This window comes from Zingiber officinale, chromosome 7B, assembly GCF_018446385.1.
Source record: "Zingiber officinale cultivar Zhangliang chromosome 7B, Zo_v1.1, whole genome shotgun sequence".
Lineage (NCBI taxonomy): Eukaryota > Viridiplantae > Streptophyta > Magnoliopsida > Zingiberales > Zingiberaceae > Zingiber > Zingiber officinale.
This window is the reverse complement of record NC_055999.1, coordinates 24,664,768-24,688,655: the sequence shown is the minus strand read 5'-3', so window position 1 is coordinate 24,688,655 and position 23,888 is coordinate 24,664,768. Positions and strand designations below refer to the sequence as shown.

Below are 23,888 nucleotides of genomic sequence, written 5' to 3'. Positions count from 1 at the left end.
TAAAAACTCTTTTAAAAATCATTTTAAAAACTTTAAAAATCCTTTTAAAATTATTTTAAAACATTTTAAAAATTATTTTAAAAATTCTTTAAAAACTATTTTAAAAATTCTTTAAAAATTATTTTAAAAACTCTTTAAAAATTCTTTAAAAACTATTTTAAAAACTATTTTAAAAATTCTTTAAAAATTATTTTAAAAACTCTTTAAAAATTATTTTAAAAATTCTTTAAAATCTATTTTAAAATTCTTTAAAAATTATTTTAAAAATTCTTTAAAAATTATTTTAAAAATTCTTTAAAAATTATTTTAAAAACTTTTTTTTAAAAAAATTCTTTAAAAACTATTTTAAAAATTCTTTAAAAATTATTTTAAAAACTTTTTTTTAAAAAAAAACTATTTTAAAAATTCTTTAAAAATTATTTTTAAAACTTTTTTTTTTAAAAAAAAACTATTTTAAAAATTCTTTAAAAATTATTTTAAAAAACTCTTTAAAAACTATTTTAAAAATTATTTTAAAAATTATTTAAAAACTATTTTAAAAATTAGTTTAAAAATTCTTTAAACAGCTATTTTAAAAACTATTTTAAAAATTCTTTAAAAATTATTTTAAAAACTCTTTAAAACGTATTTTAAAAATTCTTTAAAAACTATTTTAAAAATTCTTTAAAAATTAGTTTAAAAATTCTTTAAAAAACTATTTTAAAAACTATTTTAAAAATTCTTTAAAAATTATTTTAAAAAACTCTTTAAAAACTATTTTAAAAATTATTTTAAAAATTCTTTTAAAAATCATTTTAAAAACTTTAAAAATTCTTTTAAAAATTATTTTAAAAACTCTTTTAAAAATCATTTTAAAAACTTTAAAAATTCTTTTAAAAATTATTTTTTATTTTAAAAACTCTTTTAAAAATCATTTTAAAAACTTTAAAAATTCTTTTAAAAATTATTTTTTATTTTAAAAACTCTTTTAAAAATCATTTTAAAAACTTTAAAAAATTCTTTTAAAAATTATTTTAAAACATTTTAAAAATTATTTTAAAAACTCTTTTTAAAATCATTTTAAAAACTTTTAAAAATTATTTTAAAAAACTCTCTTAAAAATAATTTTCAAAACTTTAAAAATTCTTTTAAAAATTATTTTAAAAACTCTTTTAAAAACCATTTAAAACTTCTTTTAAACCATTGTAAATTTTTTTTAAAAAAAATATTCTTAAACTTTAAAAAGTATTATTTAGATTTTAAATTTTTTTTTCCTTAAACATTGTTTTTCTTAAAATTATTTTAAAACTTAATTTAACCTAACTGAATATTAAAACTTAAATTAAAACTTAATATTGAAATTACAATTAAAATTTAAAAATTTAACTTAAACTTAAAACTTAAACCTAAATTAATCACTAATACTAATTTAAATCTGAAATCAAAATTGAAATGAACGTATGTTAATTGCCATTAAATAATTATAAAAATCATTTTAAAATCCTTTTAAACACTATTTTAGAAATCCGGTTAGAAATCCCTTAAAAATAATAATAATAATAATTCTTTTAAATCCATTTAAAACTTAAATTTAAGACTTAATATAACTTAGAATTAAAACTTTAAATTCATAACTAAGATAAAACTTAAAACTAAAATTTTGACTTTAAACTTAATCAAGTAATTAATAAGTAAATAACTAATTCTTTAAATCTAACCTTAATTGAGAACTAAGCTTGATTTGATTATAACCTAGGTTTAACCTTAGTAAAAATATTAAAATTACTCTAAGTCATTTTTTTTATCAACCTTTAAAATATTAATTATTTTTATTAAAACATAATTAAAGTTTGACTTAAATTGAACCTTACTTAACCTTGTTTAATAACGAGTTTAACTTCAAACTACTACCAACTTTAAACTAAGTTAATCCAACTTAAAAGGAAGTAAATGAAAAGTTAACTAACACCTTCATCAATTAATACAAAATTTAGATTATATTAAATTATTGAATCAAGCAAAATTTAATCAATAAATTATTAATATTGATTAATTATTGAATTAATAACAACTTATCTTACTTAACATTACACTAAAGGTTAACTCATTTCAACTGAATCTAACGTTAATTACGTTTAGTCAAATTTAAATGAACAATTTTATAAAGATAATTATACAATCGCCTAAAACACTTAGGTACGAAAATATGTTACGGTTGTAAAATTTTATATTAAGGGGGAGTAATAAATAAGGAGGATTAATAAATTAAAGGAGTATCAAATTAAGGGGGAGGTTTATTTTTTAATTATCTCCTTAAGTGTTATTAAGGGGAAAATATTTTTAGCAAATATTTTCAAATTTATGTCAGGTTTAGGGGGAGGAATTAATTAAAAAATTTCCCTTTATATAAAATATTTTAAATTTTGTTTGAAAAATGTTTTCTTAAAAATTTCTTAAACCTACTTTTGAAAACTAACTCTTATAAAACTAAGTTGTTTTTAAGAATTGGGTTTTAATTTTTATTGAAAATTGATTTTGAAAATTAGATTTAACTTAGTTTTGAAAATTAGATTTTTTAAAACTTAAGTTTACAAACTAAGCTACTCAAAATCATTTTCCTTAATTTTGAAAATCAAAGTTTAAAAATCAATCTTCAAAATCAACTTGCTTAAAATTGTGAAAGTTTTTTTTCAACTCAAAATTGTTTGTTTTAAATCACAAACCTTTTATCCTTTTTACTTAGTCTTTGAAAACTGAACTTTTCAAGTATTTTAAACCATGGTTTTGAAACTAGTACTTTTCTTAGTATTGTGGAAGTTAGATTTTTCAAAACTTAAGTTTACAAACTTAAATCAGTTTTGGAAAAATAAAATTTTTCAAACTCAGTCTTGGAATTTTTGAAAACTTATTTGAAAAGCATTTCAAAATTGAAACTTGTTTTGAAAATTTAAAATTTGATCTTGAAATTTAGAACTTATACACTTGTGTTTGAGATTTTGACTATCTTAACACTTTTTCTTTGTCTGAAGTCTATGCTTACTTAATCCATGCTTATTTTTGATGAATGCCAAAGGGGGAGGGTTAGGTGGTTAAGTTAGCTAAACCAGAATTGAAAATACAAACTAACTTAAAAACCCTTTAAATGCTTGTTTTTTATTGCATATGTTTTCACTAACTTAACCAGGTTGTCATTCCATCAAAAAGGGGGAGATTGTTAGTGCGGTTAGCACTAACGATTTAACCCAGGTTTTGATGAATGACAAATCAGGTTAAGTTAGTTTTGTTGTTGTCTGACACTTTGATCGAGTGTGCAGGAGAAGTCCAGACAGGTCGACGGGCTGACCGGATAGTTGGCGAGAAGTCCAGCGGTCGACGGGTGGCCGGACGCTTGGCGAGAAGTCCGGCTAGGTCGACAGACGGACCGGATAGTGGCGAAGTCAACCGGTCGGCGGGTGGCCGGACGCTTGGCGAAGTCGAGACGGGTCGAGGCTGGCCGGACGTCTGGCGGTAAGTGAGGTAAGTCCTGGAGGGTATTTGTGAGGGCGTTCGGGAAGGGACATTAGGCGTCGATCCGGCTTGATCCATTTCGGATGTCTAAGTCGAGATCGTGACTAGATTCCGGTCTCGGAAGACGGAATCTAAGTCATACTCTTTTATCCATCTGTTGAACTTTAACTGCTAACAATCTATTTTACAGGATGTATATTTGCCTCGGACTAACTTTGTTTTGCGGGAAAAAGGAGTTTTTACGGAACAAGGTGGTCCGGCGCGGAGATCTGGCGCCGGAAGGATCAGGCGCCGGAAGGCATTCTATCCGGCCAAGTCGTCGCCACGTGGAGCATCTTGGTTTGGCGATTCGTCACATTCGGTGCGGAAGGGATCCAGCGCCGGAACAACATATAAAAAAGCCCGGGAGCTTGAATCATCAATCAAGTGAGAACTCTTCTCTGCGGTCTTGCTTCGACGTTGATCTGGCCTTGAACAAAGCTCCGACACTACACTCCGTTCTTTTCCCTTTTTGTCGGTATTTGTTTTTCAGTTTTCATTAGCATTCCCTGTACGGTTCTCTTGTAATCATTATTCTGAATTGCTAGTGATTGCCCAATGAAAGTGGTCAAGGACCACGGGCCTTCGAGTAGGAGTCGTCACAGGCTCCGAACGAAGTAAAACCATTGTGTCTATTTTACTTTTCCGCTGCGTTTAAACTCTTGTTTTTCGAATCGATATTCACCCCCCCCTCTATCGAATCTAACGGTCCTACACCTATTGTCGCAGAGCCCCTGGCTTCTATGTCGCCATCCTCGCAGTTATCGAGGGTTCGACGATTGGCTATCCTCCCGGCATCTGCATCTCGATTGGCCGCTCCAGAAGCCTCAGTCCACTCGGCCCCTGGCGGCTGACGATCAATCACGACGATTCTCCATCTGCCAACGGAGGAGTACAATGAGTCGAGCGCCCAATCGCGCATTCCTGAGCATCAAGTCATCATACGGGGCCCGCTCGGCCAGGTCTGGGAAGAAGCCCGAGCCCGAGCGACGGTGATGCCCCCGGGCGCGCTCGCCACCAGCCATACCCAAATGGCAACTGGGGTAAGCTCCTTGTAATTATCTTTCCTCCTATCGGCTCTAATCCTTTTACCTGTTTGTAGTATTGGGTGGAGAGTCTGGCCATGTGCCACAGGCTGGCTTATCTGTGTTAGGACCAAAAGTAGCTAGAGGGGGGGGGGTGAATAGCTCATCGCATTCGCTCGGTGCTCGGCGTTGCTTGTTTCTTCAAAGATATGGCAGCGGAAAATACACAAACAATCACACAACGCTAACACGGTTGGTTTACTTGGTATCCACCTCACAAGAGGTGACTAATCCAAGGATCCACACCAACACACACACCCTCCACTAATAAAACTCTCCTTTATGGTAATTACCAAGGGCGGAGAAGCCCTACAAGACTCAATACAAGAAGAGAGGGAAAGGATACAAGAAATACAAGCTTACAATGAGTATAAACCCTAACCCTAGCTTCTCTTCTTGGCTTTGATCCGCCTCTTGACTTGGAGAACTTCCAAGATCCTTCAAGAACTGGCGATCTGAGCTTTGTGAGTGCTGTGGAGGAGCTGGCGAGAGATCTGGAGTGAATCGGAGAAGCGATGCAGAAGGAATCGTGCGCCTGCGGCCTTTATCGACGCCAACGGTCGGATCCCGATCGATTCGAATGTTCCCAATCGATCGGGGAGGCTTTGGATCGATCCACGGATCGATCCAGAGCGCCTCTGTGCTCTGGGAAAAACGCCTGGATCGATCCATGGATCGATCCAGCGCTTATCGCGCGAAGCAGCCGCGTCCCAATCGATCCACTGATCGATTGGGACATCTGGATCGATCCACGGATCGATCCGCTCTAGCGTCGAGAAGGGCTGGATCGATCCACGATCATCGCTCTCGAATCGATCAGCGTCGATCCGGCGGCTTCGGTCCTGCATTATGCGCAGGAAATCTCTCAAACCAACATCCGGTCAACCTTGACCTGTTGGTACATCATGCCTAGCATCTGGTCACTCCTTTGACCTGCTAGGACTTCCCACCAAGTGTCTGGTCAATCCCTTTGCCCCACTTGGACTTTTCTATTCATGCCAAGTATCTGGCCACTCCCTTGACCTACTTGGACTTCCATCAGATGTCTGGTCATTCCCTTTGACCTATCTGTATTTCCTCGTGCCAAGTATCCAGTCAATCCTTTGACCTACTTGGACTTCCCAACACCAGATGTCCGATCACCCTTGATCCATCTGGATTTTCCCTTGCCTGGCTTCACTCACCAGGACTTTCACCTAGCTTCACTCACTAGGGTTTTCCATCTGCCAAGCTTCACTCACTAGGGCTTTCCATCTGCCTAGCTTCACTCACTAGGGCTTTCACCTGGCTTCACTCACCAGGACTTTCACCTAGCTTCACTCACTAGGGTTTTCCATCTACCTAGCTTCACTCACTAGGACTTTCACCTGGCTTCACTCACCAGGACTTTCACCTAGCTTCACTCACTAGGGTTTTCCATCTGCCTAGCTTCACTCACTAGGACTTTTCTTCTGCCTGGCTTCACTCACCAGGACTTCCATTCTACCTAACATCCCAGTTAGGACTTCCCAGTCAAGTATCCGGTCAACCCTGACCTACTTGACTCTTCTTCAATCAATTTCTTATTGTCAAACATCTAAACTCAAACCAAGACTCAGCTTGGTCAACCAGGTCAACCTTGACCTGAGGGATGTTGCAACAACAATCTCCCCCTTTTTGATGTTTGACAATATCAACAATAACACTTACAATACCACATGTAAGTTAGGCTAATCCTATAGCCTCAATCTTCATGCCACTAGGTAATGAACACATAAATTAAGCTCTTCATTCTCCCCCTAAGAGGGCACACTCCCTCTAGGTAATGAAAGCCTAACTTACACCCATTCACAGGTCCTTTCATTCTCCCCCTATTGGCACACATCAACCCATCTTTGGGCACACATCAACCCTTGCCCCAATTTTGGGTACACATCAACAAATCCATTTGTTGACGACTCTCCCCCTGAAGAGTTGCTCCTCGTTGTTCACAACATCGCTCGTTGTGATCAACACGATAAATAAGGTCCCATACCCTTCATTTATCCTTAACTTCTCCCTCAATGTAGACAAATACCCAACCTTGAGCATTTTCTAACCACCTGAGTTCCCACTTGAAATAATAAGGATATCCACTCCCCATTTCAAGTTCAAAAGCTCATACATGAGCATTTTCTTTAAAGAAGGTTAACCACCTTCCAAGGTTTATGAAAAATAATTTTTCATGTCTTTAAAGAGTCCCTCCCCCTAAAGATATGGTGGTAACTTCTGTCATTGCACCAACAATGACTTGGAATCCCTAAACCTTTAGGAAACCCAAATTTAGAAGTTTTGAGGTTCAAATACTCAATATTTGAAACAAACCTCAACCTAAACTTCAATGAAGCCTTCCTTAACCAATCCATCCTTGTTTTCACATGAAAACACCCTTTGTATGTATACAAATGTATTTTAGGGGTTTGGATTGGTTACCTATGTAAGACCGTTAGATTCGATAGAGGGGGGGGGTGAATATCGATTCGAAAATCTCGAGTTAAAACGCAGCGGAAAAGTAAAGAAGTAAAGAGATGACACTGTTGATTTTTACTTCGTTCGGAGCCTGTGACGACTCCTACTCGAAGGCCCGTACTCCTTGAGTACTTTCGTTGGGCAATTCACTAGCAATTCGGATAATTACAATTTACGTACAAATATTGCTAATGAAAAAGAAAGAAAACAAAGCTAACCGACAAACAATGAATTAAAAAGAGAGCCGGAGTGAGTCGTCGGAGCTTTGTGAACGTTGTTGGAGCGCAGAGCAGCAGAGTGATTGGACTCAGAGTTCTCAGCAGACTTGTGTTTTGAAGCTCCTGCCTGGGGCTTCTTTTATATGCTGCTCCGGGCGCCTGGAATGTGACGTAACACTCCCAACCAGCATGCTCCAAGTGTCAACGTCGTCCTGGGGATAGAACTTGCCTCCGGGCACCCGGATCCCTTCCGGGCGCCCGGACCCTCACTGTTCCCTACCTGCAAAACAGTGTTAGTCCGAGGCAAATAAACCCTGCAGCACAGTTTGTTAGCACATTTTTACAGATACGCTAAGTAATAAAAATTAGCATCAAGAGTATGACTTAGATTCCGTCTTTCCGAGACCGGAATCTAGTCACGATCTCGATTTAGATATCCGAAATGGATCTAAGCCGGATCGACGCCTAATGTTCCCTTCCCGGGAACGCATCCTCGCAGTCACTCCCCTCCAGTGACTTACCTTACTTACCTGCCAGACGTCCGGTCAGCCCGTCGACCCGTCTGGACTTCTTGCCAAGCGTCCGGTCAGCCCGTCGACCCGCTTGGACTTCTCGCCAGCTATCCGGTCAGCCCGTCGACCTAGCTGGACTTCTCGCCAAGCGTCCGGTCAGCCCGTCGACCCGCTTGGACTTCTCGCCAGCTATCCGGTCAGCCCGTCGACCTAGCTGGACTTTTCCTGCACACTTGATAAAAGTGTCAGACAACAACACAACTAACTTAACCCATTTGTCATTCATCAAAACCTGGGTTAGACCGTTAGTGCTACCCGCACCAACAATCTCCCCCTTTTTGATGAAATGACAACCTGGTTAAGTTAGTGAAAGCATATGTATGAAACAACATGCATTTGTGTGGTTTTAAAGTTAGTTTGAGTTTTCAAATTGGTTTAGCTAACTTAACCACCTAACCCTCCTCCCCCTTTGGCATTCATCAAAAAAGAACAAGGGTAAATAAGCATAGTGTTTAAGTTACCTAATCATGAAAAATAACTGAGTTTGGTTCAAAATTCAAGGATAAAAGTACACTCTTTAAATCCAAGAAAAATCAATTTGACTTTGGGGGAGCTTAAAAAAACTTGTTTAACGCATTTGTTCTTTAGCTTTTGAAAGTTTGCTAAGTGTAGATTGTCTAATTTTCAATCATAAGTGTATAAGGTCTAATGTTTCAAACCAAATTTCCAAAACAAGTTTGAGAAAATATATTTTTCAAAACTGATTTATTTTTCAACACTAAGTTTGTAAAAGATTCAATTTTCAAAATCAAAGAAAATGATTTTGAGAAGCTTAGTTTGTAAAATTTAGCTTTGAAATTAAGATCATATTTTTAGAATGTGTTTGTAAAATTTGTTTTCTAAAATCAAATTTTCAAAGTGTAAAAGTGTTAAACCCATGGTTTAAAATACTTGAAAAGGTCAGTTTTCAAAGACTAGGAAAAATGGAGAATAAGTTTGTGAGGTAAAAGAATTTCACAATTTTAAACAAGTTGTTTTTAAATTTTGATTTTCAAAATTAAGTTTAAAATTCAATTTGGAAAACTAAAGTAGTTTTATTTCTCCCCCTGAAATTGATACTTAACTCTAACCAGCTGTCTAACCAATTAGGTACTAACTAACTATTAGAAGATAGTAGCTTTCACTAGGTTAGTCAGATTAAGGAAATTATAATCAGTCAGTGTTTGACTTGACTGATGAACTTTAATCTGATTAATATCTGAATTGTATTTAACGTCCAAACTTATGTTGATGCACTGAAATAAGCATCTTAAGTCCAGACAGTTGGCCTATGCATCTCACCCCTTTCTATGTTTGTCAAACACAAGCAAGGTAACCCTAGGGTGTTGGTGAGATGCTCAAAAACTAGTCCTATGGGTACATGCTTTCTAAGGATGTAAACCTAGTCTAAGGCCAAAACTGTTTTTGAAAATCTAAAAATGGAAAGTTTTGAAAGCAAACAAGTTTAACCTATAATTTGATAAAATCATTTTTGAAAGTATTTTTTGAAATTTCCTAGTCTATTAAGATAGAACATATTCAATGTAAGTTTGAAATGCCACTAGATAAATCTAAAATATTTTACAAATAGTGTAGCTACAGAAGTAGGTCATCACTAAAGCTACTGAGATGATGAAGGGGGTGGTCCAGATCCCAAGGATCGAAGAAGTGCCATCAGCTCAGTGTGGCGGGTGTCCCCGGCAGCTCGTAACTCGGCAACCTCTCGCCGTATGTCCCGATGAAAGTCGGAGTTCTCCTGCTGGAGACTCGCCATGGATCTCTCTAGTCCGGTCATACGGTCGGCTAGAGTGCGGGGAGCGTGTCGTGGTGCTCAAGCTGGGGGTGGTGGTGGAGCCGGTGCGGCTTCCTCCGGAAATAGTGCGAGCATGAACTCGTCCATCTGTGCGTCTGGATCGGGCTGGTGCTGTGCCCCCCTCCGCCAAGTCATAGTCCCATCATCTCTATCTACCTGGATGCCGGCTAGGGAAAAGTTCCGAGAGGATATAACATCGAACTCGGTCATATGGGCAACGTCTCCTCTAGTGACATCAATGTGCAGTGAGGACATATAGGCTGTCAGAATGTGACCAAATGGCATATGGACTCAACTGTCAGTCATGTATCCGGCTGAGTAAATGATGGTGGAAAAGATATGTAGGCTAATGTCAATCTCTAACCTATGAATCAGGGCATAAAGTAGGAATGAATGGAATGGGCGCATCACAGCGATGTCCCGAGTGGTCAGTGGTAAAATGCAAAGAACTACAACCCTATAAAGAGCGTAGTCCTGGACTCTAAGTTCTACTGACCTAAACTATGTCACAGTGGGATCTCTCTCTCCCCCAAAAAAATACGAATACATCGTATCGAGAGTAATATGTGAGTAGGGATCGTTGAACGGTAGATCCCTCGGAGGATAGCATAAAAAGGAGCAAGTAGAAGGACGCAACTCTAAAAACTCTCGGATAGTCGTAGGGGAAAATACGATATCAGTACTTGCAGCCCTAGTGGTATAGGTGAAGTCGTCTACTTTTACTAGGTTATTGCAAAATTCGGCACATAGACTTATGTTTATTGGACTGGTACATTCGACAAGGTTCCTTAAATTGTAGTGGCCTATAACCTCTAAGGCAGAGGGACATGACCTTAGGAAGAACGCTCTATCTATGCAAGTAGTCCTAATGGCCTTATAAATGGTGGACTCAAATTTAATCCTAAGTTCGTCTGTGGGAAACCTAGGGTCTGTACTAGCATTGGAGGGTCCAGCACCAGTATTTGTTCGTTTCCTACTGTATATAAAGAATATTTAAAAAAAATTTAGAAGACAAAAGAAATTTTTAGAGAGTGGAAGAGTGTTTTACCGAGGAGCCATCGAAGAAAAAAAATATAGATTTGACGACCTCGGTTGAATCGCAACAGCGTCGTCACCGCAAGAAGATTTTGATTTAGAGTACTTTCGCACTGAGGTTCAAAGTGAACCTTGGCAAAAGTGAGAGGGAGTGGGGCAGATGTTGGGGGCGCCTGCTGCCCCTTATTTATAGGGGACTCCGGGCGCCCGGGGTTGCTGGGGCGGGGCGCCTGGAACCCCTTCCGGGCGCCCCCGACCAGAATACCAGGGGCGCCCGCCCCTGGTTTTGGACCTTTTTTTTTTTTTTTTTTTTTGAAATTAATTTAAGTTAAAGTTTTGAAAATAATTTTTAAGTTAAAATTTTGAAAATAATTTTTAAGTTTAAAAAAAATTTAAAGATTAAATTTTGAAATTAATTTAAGTTTAAAATTAAATTTTGAAATTAATTTTAAGTTTAAAATTAAATTTTGAAATTAATTTAAGTTTTAAAATTTAAAATTTTGAAATTAATTTAAAGATTAAAATTAAATTTAAATAATTTTTAAGTCTTATTCATCTCACCCGATCTATATTATCAATCAGGGAAACCTATGGTTTTGTGAGATGAAATTGGTTTGATTATAGAGTTTTGGTTTAACTAGTGTTAGATTCAGACTTAGCTTTGGTTTCCACAAATAGGCATTCTTCGGATAAACTTCTAAGCTCGGTGAGTCTCATGGACATCATTAGAAGTAACCAACCTTTCGAAGTTTTCCGAATAGTCCTATCCACGGAACTTAGTACTAAATCTTGGTCTAACTGGTTAGGATTCGTTTAAGGGTAGCTTCGGTCAGTTCCACTTGGCCAAATGCACCAGATCGAAGCCATATCTTTCTAGACATGCGATGCCCAAGCTTCCCTAACGTACTATCATCCAAAAACTTCACCAGTACCATGAGTCAAGTTAAACTTGGTCTCTTTTTACTAATCCTAATTACCCTGTCGGGTTAGTTTGTTTTGGGTTACCCTGTCGGGTATGTTAGTTTTGGAGGTGCCTGGAGCCTCCCCCTAAATTATTGGCCATTAATTTAGATTTTGGGTTTGTGTCGATTCTTTTTATAGTTATAATCAACTTGGTGATAATCTAAATTTTGTTGAGTTTTGAATTTTGATTTTAAGTTAAATTTATATTTTAGTTTTTGATCTGATTTATTCAAGTTTATATAATGTATTTTATCTTTAGGTATATAGAATTGATTAAGTCCTACTTGCGTGGTTAAGCACGCTTTCGGGACCCAAGCTTGTTTAGTTGCTTTGTATTGGGTTAATAATGATTTAAAGGTTTTGTTTGAGTTTGACTTATATCCAAGTCCGGTTTTATTATAGCATGCCTTTTGGTTATTTAGAATTAAATCTAAATTTTTAGATCTTGTTGTGAATTTTTCCAACAATTCTTTTAACTTATTAATTTCATTTTTTAATGATAAATTCTCCTCCTCAAGTGTTCGATCTTGAGTTGGATTCGAATTTTTTAATTGTTCCTTGAGGTTTTGATTTTCCTCAAGAAGCGATTTATTTTCATTTTCTAACTTAACTACTTTTTTATTTAAACACGAGATAATTCTAAAGAATTTACAATTTAAGTTTAGGTATACCTCTTCGGAACCTTCGGAAATGAGTGCGGACTCGTGGCTCGATTCGGGTTCGGACCCGTCTTCCGATTCCTCTGATTCGTCTTCCGTTTCAGCTTCGCGAGCCATCAGCGCGAGGTGACTTTGGTGCTTTTGCCTTTCTCCTTCCGATTCGTCTGAGGAGGAATCGTCCCATGTTGCTTTGAGGGCTTTCTTCTTTGTTGACTTTGGTTTGTCAAGTTTCAATCTTGGGCATTCGTTCTTGTAGTGCCCCTTTTTGTTACATCCGAAACATGTGACATTTCTTGAGTCAGCTGGCGAACTGATCTTCTGAAGATCCTGTTTTGAAGCTTCTCTTTTCCGGTGAACATTTTCCTTACCAGTTCACTGTGTTCTTCGCTCTTGAGTCTTGATCGGAATCTTCTTCGATTCGGGTTTGTTCTTCTTTTCTTTAGAGGAACACAAATAAAGCTACACCTTTCTCGACCCTGCGTTAGTTTGCTCATGAAGTTCTAATTCACAGAAGAGTTCATCCAATTTTAATTTAGATAAATTTTTTGAAATTTTGTAGGCATCTACGATTGATGCCCACAAATTGTTTCGCGGAAAAGCATTTAACGCGTACCTGATTAAGTCTCGGTTCTCCATTTGGTGGCCTATCGCGTGGAGACCGTTGAGGATATCTTTGACCCTCGCGTGGAGCTGACTTGCCGTTTCTCCTTCCTGCATTTTTATATTAAAAATTTTATTTAACAGCAAATCTCTTTTTGTTACCTTTGCGTCACTTGTTCCTTCGTGCAGCTCGATCAGTTTATCCCAAAGCTCCTTAGCATTTTCATGTGGTCCGACCCGGTTCAGTTCTTCTCGTGTTAGTCCGCAGTGTAGAGTATTGATGACTTTGTTTTCAATTGATGCCTTTTTCTTTATATCATTTGTCCATTCTTCAGGGTCTACTATTTTCCCGGAGTTGTCTACTGGAATTTTGTAAGCCTTTGTGACGCACATCCATTGGTCGTAGTCTGTCTTCATGTAGACCTCCATTCTCCTCTTCCAGTACGAAAAGTCATCCCCGTTGAATAGGGGAGGACGTACTGTGCTGAAGCCTTCTTGTTGAGACATCTTATCCTGCACACACTAAATTAACTGGAAAAAATCCCAAGACTTCGTCTTGGATTAGCAGTGCGGGAGAAATAGAAACTCTAAGTTGGTGTTGTACCAATTTTGATTTTAAATGCAACGAAAAAAAACTTCCAAAAAGATAATAATATCAGTTTGGAATTAAAAAAAAATGATTTCACCCCCTGTCTGATTGGTGGTTGCACCAAATCAGAGCGGTACCTGCTCTGATACCACTTGTAAGACCGTTAGATTCGATAGAGGGGGGGTGAATATCGATTCGAAAATCTCGAGTTAAAACGCAGCGGAAAAGTAAAGAAGTAAAGAGATGACACTGTTGATTTTTACTTCGTTCGGAGCCTGTGACGACTCCTACTCGAAGGCCCGTACTCCTTGAGTACTTTCGTTGGGCAATTCACTAGCAATTCGGATAATTACAATTTACGTACAAATATTGCTAATGAAAAAGAAAGAAAACAAAGCTAACCGACAAACAATGAATTAAAAAGAGAGCCGGAGTGAGTCGTCGGAGCTTTGTGAACGTTGTTGGAGCGCAGAGCAGCAGAGTGATTGGACTCAGAGTTCTCAGCAGACTTGTGTTTTGAAGCTCCTGCCTGGGGCTTCTTTTATATGCTGCTCCGGGCGCCTGGATCCCTTCCGGGCGCCTGGAATGTGACGTAACACTCCCAACCAGCATGCTCCAAGTGTCAACGTCGTCCTGGGGATAAAACTTGCCTCCGGGCGCTCGGACTTCCGGGCGCCCGGACTTCCGGGCGCCCGGAGCCATTCCGGGCGCCCGGACCCTCACTGTTCCCTACCTGCAAAACAGTGTTAGTCCGAGGCAAATAAACCCTGCAGCACAGTTTGTTAGCACATTTTTACAGATACGCTAAGTAATAAAAATTAGCATCAAGAGTATGACTTAGATTCCGTCTTTCCGAGACCGGAATCTAGTCACGATCTCGACTTAGATATCCGAAATGGATCTAAGCCGGATCGACGCCTAATGTTCCCTTCCCGGGAACGCGTCCTCGCAGTCACTCCCCTCCAGTGACTTACCTTACTTACCTGCCAGACGTCCGGTCAGCCCGTCGACCCGTCTGGACTTCTTGCCAAGCGTCCGGTCAGCCCGTCGACCCGCTTGGACTTCTCGCCAGCTATCCGGTCAGCCCGTCGACCTAGCTGGACTTCTCGCCAAGCGTCCGGTCAGCCCGTCGACCCGCTTGGACTTCTCGCCAGCTATCCGGTCAGCCCGTCGACCTAGCTGGACTTTTCCTGCACACTTGATAAAAGTGTCAGACAACAACACAACTAACTTAACCCATTTGTCATTCATCAAAACCTGGGTTAGACCGTTAGTGCTACCCGCACCAACAACCTAGAGTCAACATGGTTCAAAGATGCTGAAATCAGGCCTTCTACCCGCACCAAAATCTAATGTGCACTAAAGCACATACAAGTCACCTTATAGTCTTTGTGAGATGTAGATTTTGGTTTTGCCCTAATCTAGGGATCATGCATATCTATCTAGGCATTTTAAAGATATTAGACATCCACCTAGGATGTCACTTGTTAATAAGTATTGTTAAATGCCATTTGTCCTTAATTACAAGGAATTAAACTCAATGCATGATAATGTTATGGCATACATCAAAAGAAAATAATTTTTCAAAAGAAAATATCCTATAACTACATGATGTATGAGTGTCATGACATGATATTTTTGGATTTTTCATAATAAAACATGAATGCAAAAATAGACATGATGTCATGGCATATGATGGGCAAACAATCATGGCAAGATTTAGCAAAAATAAAATATACCTAGATTAACTATCTAAGTATCCTTAAAACCTTAGCTAAACTTACAATTTAAACCTAGATTGCCCTAAAGTGCTTCAAGAAAATGCCAAAGCCTAAATTGGCATATCTGATTCCCTTGATTAATTTATGCCAGTCGAAATTAAGCATATCCTCAAATGTTGGCATATTTCATTTTTCACAAAAGTAGCACTTTTAAATTAAGGCCCGGATTGCCTTAAATTTCCTAAGAACATACCAAAATCCCAACTTGGTAGTTCTTATGAATTTCCCAATATGTGCCATTTAAGTTTAAAATCAATTCTTCCACCATTAGGCACATTTTACTCTTTCAAGAAGTAAATAATAATTCCATTTCATTTTCAAAAGTTAACAAAACCTTGAAAATGCTCCTTGAGTGTCAATTTCCTCAAAGTTGGGTTAACTACCCTTCTAATCGGAGTTGACACTCTCTAACCCATTTATGGGGTAGAGAAAATGCTCCTAGGAACCCAACACCTATTGGTGCTCCTTGAATGCTCTAGGTACTCACTAGGGATAACTTCCCTAGATACCTTCCTAGTGACCTTGTTGGGCTTCTTAGAAGCCTTGGTCACATTTTCTAGGTCAACTCTAGGGATAGCCTCCCTTGTGACCTTGTTAGTGACTTTCTTAGACTTCTTAGAAGTCTTAGTCACTTTGGTTGCAAAGATACTTCTAGGGATATCTTCCCTTGTATCTTTGACTTGACCTCTAGACTTAGGGTTTGTTCCATAGCTATATGGAACCCTATGATAACTAGGCACATCCTTTTTTGCTTTGGGGTTGTATCCCAAACCTCTATGGCCATTTGATGGCTTTTGTATCCCTAAACCTAGGTTATGCTCATTTTGCCCTTTTAGGATATTTTCCATCCTTTTTAGGGTCTTTTCCATTTTATCAAGTCTTGATCTCAAGACTTGATTTTCTATCATTAAATCCTTAGATTTTGATTTTTCATTACACCCATGAGCATTTTTGTTTTGGGGCTTGTATCTATTATCCTTAGTGTTCTTTCCCAAGTGTCCATCTACCTTTCTAACCTTAGGTTGGGTAGTTTTGGCATGTAGGGCCACATGCTTTTCCTTAAAGCCTTCATGCTTCCTATTCTTATGGTAAATCACATTAAAATGATAAAAATTAGAACTATCATCCTTTTTACCATAATGTAAAGGGGTAGGCTCAATACAAGATACCTTCTTCTTTACCTTGGAGGCTCCCCCTTGACTAGTGCCTCCTTGAGCCTTGACCACCTTCTTCCCCTTGGGGCATTGAATTCGGTAATGCCCCTTTTGATTGCAAGAGAAGCATATAATATGCTCCTTGCTCTTCTTTGTGTTGGGGATGATCTCCTTGGGTTTCACCTTGCCCTTTTGTGCCACTTGGCCCTTCTTCTTGGCCAATTTAGGGCACTTGCTCTTGTAGTGCCCATGTTCCCTACACTCAAAGCATATAATATGATTTTTATTATTAATTGAAATATTTATACCTTTGCTTGTAGGGGTGGCATCTTTTCCTTTTGATCCGGAGGTAGAAGCTTCCTCTTGATCGGACCTTGATTCTCCTCCATTTGATTTTTCTTAACTTGTGGAGGTAGAATCTTCTTCCTCCTCTTCGTCTCTTGACCCGGATGTAGAAGCTTCTCCTTCTTCTTGATCCGGTGTCACCAAGGATTGCTCCCCCTCAATCCTAGAAGTGGAGGCTTCATCATCTTGAATATGAAACAAGGAGTATACTCCCTCCTTGTTCCCTTCGTTGCATTCCCTTGAGGATGAAGCTTCTTGGATTTCCTCTTCTTCGGAGGTTGAGCATCTCTCAACCTCGGAGTCCTCCTCTTGGTCTTGCTCCAAAGAGTCACCCTCTCTGAATACTTCTTGCTCTTGTACAGTGGAGGGGATCTCTTCATGAAGCTTGGCCAATTTGCTCCATAATTCCTTTGCATCTTCAAATTCTCCAATTTTGCAAAGGATGGTGCTTGGCAATAAATTGACCAAAAGCTTGGTCACTTTGTCATTTGCCTCGCACCTTTGGACTTGCTCCGGACTCCATTTGCTTTTCTTTAGAACTGTGCCCTTTGAATTTCTTGGAGCCTTGAAGCCTTCCATTAGAGCAAACCATTGCTCTATCTCCATCATAAGAAAATTTTCGATTCTTGATTTCCAAGAATCGAAACTTGTGGAAGTGTACGGTGGAGCCACCCTTGTGTCAAATCCAAGTCCATCTTGGAATTGCATCTTGAAGTTGAGCTTGATAAAGTCTTGAACTTGAAGAATTTGCTCCAACTTCTTCACCCTCTAGCTTTTCTTGATATGCTTGACCCTTCCGGCGATGATTCCGGTGAAGAGCGGCCTTGCTCTGATACCACTTGTTAGGACCAAAAGTAGCTAGAGAGGGGGGGGGGGGTGAATAGCTCGTCGCGTTCGCTCGGTGCTCAGCGTTGCTTGTTTCTTCAAAGATATGGCAGTGGAAAATACACAAACAATCACACAACGCTAACACGATTGGTTTACTTGGTATCCACCTCACAAGAGCATCTTGGTTTGAGCAGTTACGTCACATTCCAGGCGCCCGGAAGGGATCCAGGCGCCCGGAATAGCATATAAAAGAATCCCCAGGCAGGAGCTTCAGAATCATCAATCAAGCTGAGAACTCTTCTACTGCTGGTCTTGCTGCTCGACGTTCAGTGCGACGCCAACAAAGCTCCGACACTACGCTCCGTTCTTTTCCCTTTTTGTCGGTATTTGCTTTTCAGTTTTCATTAGCATTCCCTGTATGGTTCTCTTGTAATCATTATTCCGAATTGCTAGTGATTGCCCAACGAAAGTGGTCAAGGACCACGAGCCTTCGAGTAGGAGTCGTCACAGGCTCCGAACGAAGTAAAACCATTGTGTCTATTTTACTTTTCCGCTGCGTTTAAACTCTTATTTTTCGAATCGATCTTCACCCCCTATCGAATCTAACGGTCCTACACCTATTGTCGCAGAGCCCCTGGCTTCCATGTCGCCATCCTCGCAGTTATCGAGGGTTCGACGATTGGCTATCCTCCCGGCATCTGCATCTCGATTGGCCGCTCCAGAAGCCTCAGTCCACTCGGCCCCTGGCGGCTGACGATCAATCACGACGATTCTCCATCTGCCAACGGAGGAGTACAATGAGTCGAGCGCCCAGTCGCGCATTCCTGAGCATCAAGTCATCATACGGGGCCCGCTCGGCCAGGTCTGGGAAGAAGCCCGAGCCCGAGCGACGGTGATGCCCCCGGGCGCGCTCGCCACCAGCCATACCCAAATGGCAACTGGGGTAAGCTCCTTGTAATTATCTTTCCTCCTATCGGCTCTAATCCTTTTACCTGTTTGTAGTATTGGGTGGAGAGCCTGGCCATGTGCCACAGGCTGACTTATCTGTGTTAGGACCAAAAGTAGCTAGAGGGGGTGAATAGCTCATCGTGTTCGCTCGGTGCTCGGCGTTGCTTGTTTCTTCAAAGATATGGCAGAGGAAAATACACAAACAATCACACAACGCTAACACGGTTGGTTTACTTGGTATCCACCTCACAAGAGGTGACTAATCCAAGGATCCACACCAACACACACACCCTCCACTAATAAAACTCTCCTTTATGGTAACTACCAAGGGCGGAGAAGCCCTACAAGACTCAATACAAGAAGAGAGGGAAAGGATACAAGAAATACAAGCTTACAAGCTTACAATGAGTATAAACCCTAACCCTAGCTTCTCTTCTTGGCTTTGATCCGCCTCTTGACTTGGAGAACTTCCAAGATCCTTCAAGAACTGGCGATCTGAGCTTTGTGAGTGCTGTGGAGGAGCTGGCGAGAGATCTGGAGTGAATCGGTGAAGAGGTGCCGAAGGAATCGTGCGCCTGCGGCCTTTATCGACGCCAACGGTCGGATCCCGATCGATTCGAATGTTCCCAATCGATCGGGGAGGCTTTGGATCGATCCATTGATCGATCCAGAGCGCCTTTGTGCTCTGGGAAAAACGCTTGGATCGATCCATGGATCGATCCAGCGCTTATCGCGCGAAGCAGTCAAGTCCCAATCGATCCACTGATCGATTGGGACATCTGGATCGATCCACGGATCGATCCAGAGGCTCTCTGTTCGCTTAGGAAAGGCCTGGATCGATCCACTGATCGATCCATCTCCTGGATCGATCCACTGATCGATCCAGCACTTGGTTTTTGCCCAAAACCAAGTCCCAAGCCTCTCAAACCAACATCCGGTCAACCTTGACCTGTTGGTACATCATGCCTAGCATCTGGTCACTCCTTTGACCTGCTAGGACTTCCCACCAAGTGTCTGGTCAATTCCTTTGCCCCACTTGGACTTTTCTATTCATGCCAAGTATCTGGCCACTCCCTTGACCTACTTGGACTTCCATCAGATGTCTGGTCATTCCCTTTGACCTATCTGTATTTCCTCGTGCCAAGTATCCAGTCAATCCTTTGACCTACTTGGACTTCCCAACACCAGATGTCCGATCACCCTTGATCCATCTGGATTTTCCCTTGCCTGGCTTCACTCACCAGGACTTTCACCTAGCTTCACTCACTAGGGTTTTCCATCTGCCTAGCTTTACTCACTAGGGCTTTCCATCTGCCTAGCTTCACTCACTAGGGCTTTCACCTGGCTTCACTCACCAGGACTTTCACCTAGCTTCACTCACTAGGGTTTTCCATCTGCCTAGCTTCACTCACTAGGACTTTCACCTGGCTTCACTCACCAGGACTTTCACCTAGCTTCACTCACTAGGGTTTTCCATCTGCCTAGCTTCACTCACTAGGACTTTTCTTCTGCCTGGCTTCACTCACCAGGACTTCCATTCTACCTAACATCCCAGTTAGGACTTCCCAGTCAAGTATCCGGTCAACCCTGACCTACTTGACTCTTCTTCAATCAATTTCTTATTGTCAAACATCTAAACTCAAACCAAGACTCAGCTTGGTCAACCAGGTCAACCTTGACCTGAGGGATGTTGCACCAACAATCTGGAGGATGAGTTCAGGAAGCTCCAAGTCTCAAGCAGCCAGCCCTCCGCCGATCCGAAAGAGATGGCCAAGATGAAGGTCGACCTGGAGAAGGCGACCAAGCTCCTTGATGCGGAACGGGCTAAAACCACTGGCCAAGAGGAGATGCTGGGACGACTCAAGAAACAGGTCAGCACTTTTGACAAGAAGATTGAGTCGACCACCGCTAGGAAAAATCGGACCATCGAGGACCTGGAGCTGAAGAACAAGGAGGCTTGAGATCTCACCCGCAAGCTTAGAGAGACTGAAGACTTTATGGTGATCGAGCGAGCGAGCCGACCGGCGTGGGAAACTGAGCTCTAGGGCCAGCTCTCCGATAAGGATGCAACACTGAAGCTGTCCTAGGATGAGCTAAGGAAGGTGAAGGTTGAGCTAGAGGGCTCCCGAGCGGCGATGAAGATTTATCAAGATGTCGAGCCGAGTCGATTTGCAACAATGAAACAGAACTGCATCCTCTCGGGCACCTTCAATGATAAAGTAGGCGCCCGCTACCTTTGGCTCTGTAACCTCGTGATAGATGAGACAATCAACTAGCTCAAGGCGGGCGACCACTTTCCCGCGACCTTGAAGGACAACATTGTCAGTCGGGATAAGATGACCGAGTCACTACCCGATGACGCTTTGGATTACCTTGAGTGAGGTTGAGCGTTGTAAATTTTTGAAGTCTTAACGTAAGCTAGCCCGTTTGGCGAAGCTCTTATCTTTATTTTACAACTGTAATCTTGAAAATTTTGGTTTTAATATATGTGCGTCCATTCGGCGAAGCATTTCCTTTCACAGCATTTCTTATCTTTAGACTGTAAATGCCCATGATCTTGTATCTGCGACTAACCGCTTGACCGTAAGAGCAAGTTCAAATTTAAGGTCGTCGCTCGACCGTTAGTGAGGACACGCGTTTAACGTCGCCGCTCGACGATTCGGTAAAGATGAGAGTTTAAGGTCGTCGCTTGACCGTTGACGAAGACGAGAGTTTAAGGTCATCGTTCGACCGTTGATGGAGACGATAGTTTAAGGTCGTCGCTCGACCATTGATGGAGATGAGAGTTTAAGGTTGCTGCTCGACCGTTGATGGAGACGAGAGTTTAAGGTCGCCACTCGACCGTTGGTGAACACTAGGGTTTAAGGTCGCCGCTCGTTCGTTGGTGAAGACTAGGGTTTAAGGTCGCCGCTCGACCGTTGGTGAAGACTAGGGTTTAGGGTCATCGCTCAACCGTTAGTATAGACTAGGCTTTAACATCGTCGCTCGACGATTTGGTGAAGACTCGGGTTTAAAGTCGCCGCTTGACCATTGGTGTAGACATCCATTTAACGTTGCCACTCGACGATTTGGTGAAGACTCGGGTTTAAGGTTGCCGCTCGACCCTTGGTGTAGACATGCGTTTAACGTCGTCGCTCGATGATTTGGTGAAGACTCGGGTTTAAGGTCACTGGCCGATCGTTGGTGTAGACTAGGATTTAACGTTGTCGCTTGACGATTTGATGTGCCATTCGGCATATAGCTTTAGAAATCTTTTATTTTGACCCTGCATTTAGAGAGAACGTACAAAAATGTATACATACACTTCCACACATACGCACCTCTCATCCGACCCGATAGGGTTGTAGATGGTTCACGCTCCATGATCGTTTGAGCCGCCCTCGCCGGCTCGTCTGAGATAATGACAAACAATTCACCGGTCAGAGGCTCAGGGAGTGGTGCGAAGGATATGGTATCCAGTAGGCCTTCACTTCCATGGCTTATCCGCATATGATTTGTTGCCAAATGAACTTTATGACCATCTATTCGGTTATCCTTGCAAGCGGCTTAACCTCAACCCATTTTGAAAAGTAATCTACGGCCACGAGCAGAAACTTCCGCTGGCCGGTCGCTATAGGGAAAGGTCCGACGATGTCCATATCTTATTGGTCGAACGGGCAAGAGATTGTGGACGCCTTCATCTACTCGGTGGGTCGGTGCAAGATGTTGTTATACTTTTGACAGGACAGACATGTGACCACCGTATGAGCAGCGTCCTGCTGGAGGGTTGGCTAAAAATATTCAACCAGTAGTATCTTCCTTGCCAATGATCGACCGCCCGAATGCCCTCCGCAGGATCCTTGGTGCACTTCTCGCAGTATGTAATCGTCGTCTACTAGTCCGACGCATTTGAGTAAGGGTCAAATGAAGGCCTTCTTATAGAGTTGATCACCAATCAGCATGAACATACCCGCCCTCCATTTTGTCAGGCGAGCATCCTCCGGGTCGATAGGTAGGGTTCCCAAACGCAAGAACTCTGTTAGGGCTACCCTCCAGTCATTTGAGAAGGTGACTCCGTCCATTCGGTCGATATGCGCCACCAATGATACTTGCTCGATCGACTGACCTATCACGATCAGAGTTATCGAGCTAGCTAACTTGGCAAGTTCATTTACAGCCTGATTTTTCGACCGAGGGATCTCCTGTATGACGACCTCCTGGAAGTTAGCTTTCAGTTTTTCAAAGGCCTCAGCGTAGAGCTTGAGCCGGACGTTGCTTATCTCGAATGCTCCGGACAACTGTTGAGCGACCAACTAAGAGTCTGAATGAATCAAGACTCTGACTGCTCCGACGAGCTGAGCGGCCTGTAAACCGGCTATTAGCGCCTCGTACTCGGCTTCATTGTTGGTGGCCTTGTAGTCTAGCCGAACGACCAACTGCACTCGATCTTCACGCGGGGAGAATAGTAGTATGCCGATGCGGCTCCCTTGTCGAGTGGACGAACCATCCACATATAGCCTCCAAACAGCTTCTGGCTCTGGCCTCTGTACCTCGGTAATGAAATCCGCCAAGGTCTGTGCTTTGATGGTAGTTAGGGGTTGATACTGGATGTCGAACTCACTGAACTCCGTTGCCATTTGATCAATCGTCCGAACGCCTTGAGATTGAGAAGTACTCTCCCCAAGGGACTATTGGTCATCACGATTATAGAGTGGGCGAGGAAGTACGGGTGAAGCCTCTGGGCAGCGAGCACTAAAGCATAAGCCAGCTTCTCAAGACCAGTGTAGCGAGACTCAGTATCTTTTAATATATGGCTTAAAAAGTACACTGGTTGTGTTAGAGTGTATACTAAAAGTCTAGCCTTTTGTAAACATTTTATTTTGAAATAAAGAATCGCATTGGTCAAATGTCTACATTTATATGCTAAGTGTAGTTGTTTAATTAATTTATATTGTAGATAACATAGTATGTGGTCTCACACACAGAAGATCATGTTATCAATTCCTTATAAATTATAAACAGTAGCTCAAGACTAAGATGTAAAGGAACAAACTATTGGAATAGTCGTAGTGTAATTTAGTATTAGTTTATCTTAACTATAAAATTACACTAGTACGCTCTAAGTGTATTGAGCAGGACAATTTAAGGTAAGTTCTTTTTATACTGACTAAATAAAAGAACAAGACATTTGTTATTATGGAAGTGTGTACTCTTAATCGTGATATAATAACAAACATATATCTAGTATTTATTTCTTTGACTTATCAATGGGTGAGATTTAATTCGATAAATCAAGAGGCCCGATAAGTTGGGAAATGATATTATTTA

General features: G+C 40.7%; 1 pseudogene; it reads right to left on the bottom strand.

The window, feature by feature from the left end:
* LOC122004256 overlaps positions 1-18,455 on the bottom strand; it is a 38,642-nt pseudogene extending 20,187 nt beyond the window's left edge.
* Between the last annotated feature and the right edge of the window lie 5,433 nt (positions 18,456-23,888).